The sequence below is a fragment of the Telopea speciosissima genome, chromosome 2 (assembly GCF_018873765.1).
Source record: "Telopea speciosissima isolate NSW1024214 ecotype Mountain lineage chromosome 2, Tspe_v1, whole genome shotgun sequence".
Lineage (NCBI taxonomy): Eukaryota > Viridiplantae > Streptophyta > Magnoliopsida > Proteales > Proteaceae > Telopea > Telopea speciosissima.
The window spans coordinates 60,786,939-60,795,466 of record NC_057917.1 but is presented as its reverse complement, the minus strand read 5'-3'; positions in this window follow the sequence as shown (position 1 = coordinate 60,795,466).

Sequence of the window (8,528 nt, the reverse complement as noted above, 5' to 3'; positions counted from 1 at the left end):
CAAGAAATTACTAACGAAACAAAATTAATAAAAAAATAAAATAAAATAAAATAAAAAGAGGGTAGAAATGAAAGGATCGGATCTCGGGCTAGGTGATGGACGGCTGAGATTCGGTCAAAGGCTGCTGCAATTCTTAAAGAAAAATTGCAGATTCTGACGTCAGAGTCAGACATTCCTTCTTTGCTTTGTCAGCCAATGGTTTTGGAAAGCTGGCGGTTGGGTTTCCCTCCTTTGGAGATGATCTCACATAATTACAAAAATACCCCTATTCTTCCTTTCCTTTTCTTTGTGAGGTGCGAGCTTCAGGGGTAAAGAGGTCATTTTACAAAGAAGAGAAGGGAGAAAGAAACAAAGGTGCAGGCATGGGAGCCACGTTACCGGACAGGAAACTTTCTTCCCTACTTTAGTGACTCATTTTCCTTATTTACACTTCTAATGATAGATCTTAATCTCCCCTTCTAATTAGATTTTGAGTTATACAATCTTATACAAATTATTTAATCATAATTTATTCTTGGAGTTAGTTCTTCGTGTATTCTTATCGAAGGTCGCTACGAGGATGATAGAAAGAATATCTCAAAATGCACAAATTAATATCATATTATGATCAACTAAACACCCTCTACTTTTTAATTCTCCTTGGTTCATCAAATTTGAGTTAACAATGGATGTTACCCTAATTTAAGTCAACTCGAGCGGCAGAACATGATTGGGTGATGAGATGATTAGATTCATATATTTTAGTAGTTATCAAGCCATTCAATTTTTAGAGACATATCTTAATGGTGACCCTATTACTCATTGGATTCTTTGGGGGATTAAAGGCCATTGGTATGCAATACTAACCTCATTGTTTAGCTAAGATCTAAGTTAACTTTGTTGGCTAAATTAAGATAAAGTAAGCTCTTGATGTTAACATAAAAAAGAAGACCATTCTAAAGAAACTTGTCAACGTGCTTGTGACTTTGTGAGTGACAATGGAAGTGGGACACACTTTGAGGGCTTGTTTGGATCCACCATTTCTGCTGCAATTTTGACATTAACATTTTTGGCTTATCCCAAACTGACCCTAAATGGATTGAGTTTAAATGGATATGGTCAAAATACCTTTTTATGTTGGGGTGTGTGAATGTATGGCCTACCTTATATAAATCATCACACAATCACTTTATTGTTTTGTTTAGGTCTGAGAAGCAGCCCAAAACCCAAATCCTATCCAAAGTAGTGGAAGGGTAAAACTGTAATTTTATCTTCTATTTCAATTTTTAAGTGTTTTTTGACAGTTAGGCTAGACTTTGGTCCAATAGAGAGACCAGTCAAAAGCTCTTAGAAGGCTTGGAAGTTCGTGCCTGAAGATAATTAAAGCCAAAAGGCATTTTTGGTGGAGTTTCTATCTGCAACTGTTCATTAATATTGAAAGATTAACTAATCCGGGAGACTTCTATAATCCATGGAATGACTACTTTCAGAAAGTTATCATTTTTCTAATTCCTTCTTGTTTTTTAAGGTTTTTTATTCCATCAGTAAACAATCACATTAAAACGAAAACAGAAACCTACTCAGAATGTATTCTTTTGGTAAAGCACATTAAAAATACTAAACACACACAACCAAAGACTGGATCAAATAATTTTTTTTTAGCCATGTGATGTACAAATGAATTTTCAGGCTGTTGAGAACTGTGAAAAGTGTAAATAATATATTATGAGAATAGTTTTCTCATTCTCTGAAACCATTTAGAGGAATTTCTGATGAGATACCTATCTCTTACAATGGAAGTTCACTTTTTTGCAGCTTCTCTGTATCTCTTGTCATGGTAATGTTGGGCAGATGTTCTCTTCATGAAACTCTCCATCCATTCTAAGAATAGAAGAAAAAGCATCCAAATATCAAATGTATATTTGATATTCGCAAGTGTCTACAATCAAAGGCTCCACGGAAATTTATCCTCTCAAGTGCGGTTTCATCATATTGAAACCTTCTTATAAATTCCACGATATCAAAAACTTTCCCACTCGGCTCAATTTTCATTTCCAATTGACAAACCAGATCTGCTCACCTGCTTTGTTCTGTTATGTCAAGTTATCATGGTGTGAGCATTCACATAAAGAATCACAACTTCAATGATACTAAGTATTATAGCAATACAGGTATAACACATACCCCAAAAGGGACTCAGACAATATTTTATAGATCAGTGACTATTTCTTCAAAAAACTATTCATGGTTAGAAAGTAATTTACATGAGACTTGATAACTAAGAAACTCAAATATATAGTAGGTTGAGTCTATAAACTAAATTTAGGAGCCCAAGTACCACTATTAAAAAGTACATGCTCCTCTTCCATATCTCCAAGGTACTGAAACCCAAGTCTAAGCTATCTTCTCCAACTTTCCATCCAAAATATAACTTGAGTGAAGGCCCACACTGTTCTATTGGATTCAGGTGCACAGAGACATCTCATCTGTCATGAATGAGTTGCTACTGTCTCCTTCTTCCCAATCAATCTTTTCACCCTCGGTACAATAGCTCCATTAAGATAAATAGTGTTGTCGGCCCCAACCACACTCATCTATATAAGATCATTTTGATAAGTATGTATATGGCCGAACAGAACTAAAGGGACGGAGAATTGGGTAGTTTCTTTCAGCCCAGAAATGGCTTGTGCTAGATCTGCAACACACAATTATGTTCTAAACATTGAAGAGCATATTCACAAAAAATTGATAATCATGAATGACAAAATATCTTTACCAGGATCCCCATTATCACTACCTTCAAATACCCAGTTTCTTCCACATGTCATGCTTCTTAGATCTTAGACCTGCACACAACATGAAGGTATGAGTTCTTGGAGGATCCACAAACTTTGCTTTTCAATCGATGTATTTGATTCCACATATAATAGGATGTTTCGATAAGATAATCAGAAATATTAGCTGCTCAAATAATCATCTCCAGGTCATCAGTTGACTGCAAGCAGAAGATTGAAACTTTTCACAGAAACATAGGGTACATGAGAATCAAAAAGACAAATGTCACAAAGTATAGTTCGAAGTTCAAGAGACTGCATGGACTAGGTTGAACAAAATACTCAATTTTTTAATTGATTAACTAAACAGCAATAACAACAAAGAGGTTGCACCACAGTTTAAATGAAAGCTTTAATGCCATGGCCAAAGAAGGGGAAGAAAAAGGGAGAAACCAAAGGATGTTCATCCAGATAACTGCGTCTATCCTTCCTTATATTATCTCACTCAGATGGTAAAAAGAAAGTCCCAGTGCACGAGGCTCCCACTACTGCAGGGCCTGGGAGGGGCAAATGTACGCAGCCTTATCCCCTGCTTCGCAGGAGAGGCTGTTTCCAAGTTTTGAACCCGCAACCAACAGATTGCAATAGTGCAACTTAACCTTCGCACCAAGGGTCGCCCACTATCTCACTCAGATGGTATTCATATTAAAAAATTATCCAGATGTTTAAACTCATTCTAAACTTCCCTTCAAACAAATCTTAATGTAATGCAGAGACATATAACTAACTTATCAGCATATTTCATTTATTTGAAATATTCTTTTTAAGAACACATCATATAAACTCAAAGTTACTCAATACAACCCAACCATGTCTTAAGCCCACTACATGAGGTTGGCAGCTACACAAAAAATCTTAGTTTTTTCTGTTCAACTCTATTCAGAGACTTTTGTCAATCCTAAGCCATGCATGTTTTTCTCACCAACTCTCCCAAGATCATTTTAGGCCTCTTCTTTTTCTTCTAGCGCATCCAGTTTCAATCATGCCACTCCTCTTTACCAGTGTATTCAGTGAATACTGCATGGAAAGAATTCAGCAGATGTGTCCATTTCCAATCTTCGTGAAATCAGTGCATTTGACATTCCAGATCTACATTAATATAACAAACTATAAGAATATATTATATTAAAGAGAAAGAGGGGGAAAAAGAACGCATCCTATTAGATGTGTCTGCTACATAGAAAGCCATATAATACTTCTTCAGTGGTACCCAGCTAAAGAAAGCCTTGTCCCAACTACCATGCATTGCCACACAAATACTGATTGTCAATGCAATAGATAAGCTCGACACAGTTCAAATAAATTCCTTTAATGACCTACCTTAAAAATGAAAGAGTTGATGACCATAAAGCACAAGAATGACCTTAAAAAGATTGGGTCATTGCATGTAATCGCTTGCAAACAAGAGCCTTTTCCAGAACAATTTATGACCTACACAACAGAATATCCCCCCCCCCCACTCCCACCCCCCAAAAAAAAACTCAGTTTTAACTCTTAACATAGGAAAGTCGAGACGATGATAACCTATATGCTCCTCGCTAAGACTGGTCATTGGGAAAAGAATTATCAGTTATTTCTTCAAATTCCATACAACTCCTCAGTTCAAGCACAGAATACAGAGATATCAGGACTCGAGGAATTGAAACCAGATTTTTGGAGTTACAATAACCTAAAATGCTTATATGAAGTATGACCTCGAATAGAGCAGATTGGAGGACAAAGATCCATGTAGACAACCCCATTTAGTTGGGATAAGGCTGAGTTGTTGTTGTTGTTGTATGACCTTGCCAATTATAACAGCAATTATCAATGGTAGATGTTCCTACAAGTCATTAGAAAAAAAAAAGTGGGGCACGGAAGGGTGAAGTACATCCCTAAAAGTAATACACGGAAATAATAAAAACTTATTGTGATAAACAAAAAATGAAATTATACAGGACATACAACATTGCAAGCTTCTAGAATTTGTCTGAAACTACGGTTATTTATGGAGAACCAGTGGGGACAAAGTAGTATATTAAAAGTAATAAATATCTTACTAATGAGATAGGAATTAGATTATACAGAAAGATAATACTGCAATCGTAAATCTTACAAAACACTGATGACTACATAAGCTCACCATTCCAGCTGAAGTTGGACGCGATCCTTCCTCCTAATATTCAAATCATAGTAAATTAATTAGTATGACTAAAAAATAAAATTACTATGAACCCAGTTTGTTATGCACAGTCGGCACAATGGGCACTTCTTCCAGTGGGGGTGAGGGAGCAGAAGTGTTATTACACGTACCCCTCTCTCCCCCATCCAACGGTTGAAAGCACGACCATGTATGCATACGACCATGCACAAAACTTTTGGCCAACTAATATTACAGCTTCGAACGTTAACATCTCATATGTTATAAATCATATTGAATGAAGAACTCGAGAAATTTTTGCAGAGAAAAGAAAAGAGGAAATTTTTTTTTTTTTTTTGAGGCATCTGAGGATGGTAACCAAAATTCAATATCAGTTTCTAAAAATCTTTATGAAATTGCAGACATTCAAAACGAGTTATTGATAAGTAGTATATAACCAATGGACACTTTTCATAGAACAAAATAATTTTGAGAGGAAACAGCACCAAAGCATATTCTTAGATGACTGCATAATTTGAGAAAGCAAATCTCTTTGAACGAGGGTAATATGGGAGCACGGATTACATGTAACCATTGAACTTACTTTTCTGAAAACTATGGAGTATTCCAAGAATCATGGATTCCCAAACTAACTGCTTTTTGTAATTTGAATATCCGCAATATTTCTGACAAGTTCCACATTTTCATTACCATAATCATCTGAAAAATCCAAGGGCAAAAATAAGCTAAGAAGCATGGAATTGCATCAATTAAAAATGGTTAAAGACAACCGAGTAAGTAACAAGAGCATTAAGTTCAAAGGATAGAGTTAAACCAAGTAGGCCGGGAACTGCCTGTGAATAGAACCAAATCTGGCTGCGTTCCATATAAAACCATTTCTGTAGACCAAAATGCTAAACAGAAACAAACGTTTTGATAACAAAGAGACAATTCGATATTTGCATGGACCTTCCAGTCTAACAATAAACAATATTTACTTTCAAACTATAAAACTTTCATTCGACAATTCAAAACCCAGAAAAAACACTTAATCCGACAACTCAAGAATCGGTAAACTCTTAAAAAGCAAATTAAAATCTTGAAACGAGAGATTACCTAAAAAACTGAAATGCCTCATCATCTTCTTGTAGGTTTCAATCATATCATGCTTCAACATCAGAACATTAATTTCAGAAGAAGAAAAATTAAAAAATGGTGAGACATGAGATGCCCATGCGTTGAAAGTTCAAATATCTAATTTTGAATCCCAAAATACCAAATTGATTAAGAAAATGAGTTTTAGATGAACCATCTTAAGGCTCAAAAGAAGCTAAAACATTTCTGGGGCTTGGACTTCGTAATAAGTAAGGCAACTTTTCTAATAAGAGAAGTAAGAACTGCGGGTGCAATGTATACTCACAACGTATCCATTAATGGAGACGGAAGGAGAAGCGAAGAGACAACAGGGCATGGCTTCATGGTCTGACCCTCTCATCTTCTGAGCTTCTGTTTCCTTCTCCCGCTCTAATCCAACCGATGGGGGATTTGCTATATCCACATCCTCTACTTCCGCCTGCCCCTACTTCAATGTGCGCCCTACACACAATGGGACCTGCAAAGACCGCCTTACCCCGTTCGGGCAAGGCGCTCTGGGCAGGGGTAAGGCAGTCTTTGCACACCCCATTGTGTGTAGGGTGCACATGGAAGTACGGACAGATGGAAGTAGAGGATCCGGATTAGGATTTGCTATGTTCTGTTATTCTGTAGCCTTCGGATTTGTATCAAAATGGGCCAGCAATTTGAACCAGACCAAACGCCTCGATGGTCTTGGTCAATCATAGCAGTTTTACAGGACACAAACACTAACCTCATTATTCTAAAAAAATATGGGAGAATGTTCTATGTATCGCAACGCAAGCTGTGCCCAGGCACATGGGCAGCCTGTGCAGGGGAATAGGGTGGTCATTGCGCCCACCCCCATGTGCCTATGTGCAGCTTGCATTGCGGCACAGAGAACAACGCCCCAAAAAATATTTAGCTTTGGTTCATGCAAAAGGATGAAGGAGAAGGAAAATTCCCTCTCCCAATTCCTTTTGTTTTATAAAAAAAAAAAAAAAACAGGGTTAATTTTTTTACACGTAAAGAAGGGTTATGCTAATGTGTGCCAATTGCTAAAATGCGCCACTTGAGACCTCCTAATGAGCATAGGCATGAAGCGCACCACAACTCACCAATTGCACTAGGCAGCTGTTGGTGATATAATCTTCTCTTCCTTCAATAGAATGGGAGGACAGGAGTATAGGGTTTTATATCTCATTATGTTAAGTAGGACAGAAAATATTCCTACCATGGATGACACATTGATTTATGTATGTTTTTCTTGAAATAATGTGCTATATGTTTTTTTTTTTTTTTTTTTTTTTTTTTTGGTGTATTTTTTTAGCCAACTTGGGGTATTTTGATGTGCTCTTCAGTGCCATACAGTCTGTGACATCAGGTATTGTCACGAAACATTGCATGTAACCAGTTTTTTGGAACTATGGGTATCCTGTGATGATTCAAAACATCACAGCAACAACACATTTTAGTTATATATTTGAATTTGTAGCATGTATGATCAAAATATTTTAGAATCCATGTATTACACAAAATTTTGTGGTGACACCATAATTATTATATGGGGTTCATGATGCAAATTATTTATGAAATTGTCACTGAAGGATTTTGTTGTTGCCACACTACTGAAAAGTTTATACGATTTAAAGAAATAGACAATTATATAAACGAAATATTTAAGAATCATTTATATTACAACTATTGCATGCGAATTGACGTCAATCCCCATAGGGAAGTTGTTGGTTTTCATGCATACAAATTGGGATTGAATAAAATGATAGACATTCAGGTAAAAAGGATTCTTATGGCCCATAGCTACGGGATTCCTATTGCTTTGGATGTGATGCATTCTAATCTTATTGACGAAAGTGCATACTTTTATAAGGAAAATTATTTTGGATGCGAGTTGACATCGATCCCCACAAGGAAGTTGTTGGTTTTCATGCATATAAGTTAGGATTGGATAGAAGGAGCGATAACATTCAAATAAGGGGGATTCTTATAGACCACAGATACGAGGCTCCTCTTGTTTTGGATATGATGCATTCTAATCTTATTGACTAAAGATACAGACTAGTATAATGAATGTGAATTGCAAGTTTAGTCCACAGGTAGGCTGTGATGAGTTATGGACTGTTATTAGAATTGGCATGGTTAATTTTAGTTTAAGGTTTATCACTAGTGTTACCTTAACTTTTGTAGTTCTTGCCCTATTGGTCAATCTGTAAGTTACTTGATAAAGCACAGAATCACCTCACCAATTAGAAGCTGCCACGTGGCCGGCCTGATGTCAGTCCAAGAATCGAACTGAGCTGAGTAGGAAACTGGGCCGACCCAGTCCCCAATAGGTCGCCTAACAGAGCCGAGCTCACACAAGTCCGCCAAGCTAAGGCCGAGCTCACACAGGTTAGCCATAAACTTCTGTCCGAGCAAACCCAGGACAGCAAGGCCGAGGTGACTACCGAGATCGACCTCCCATG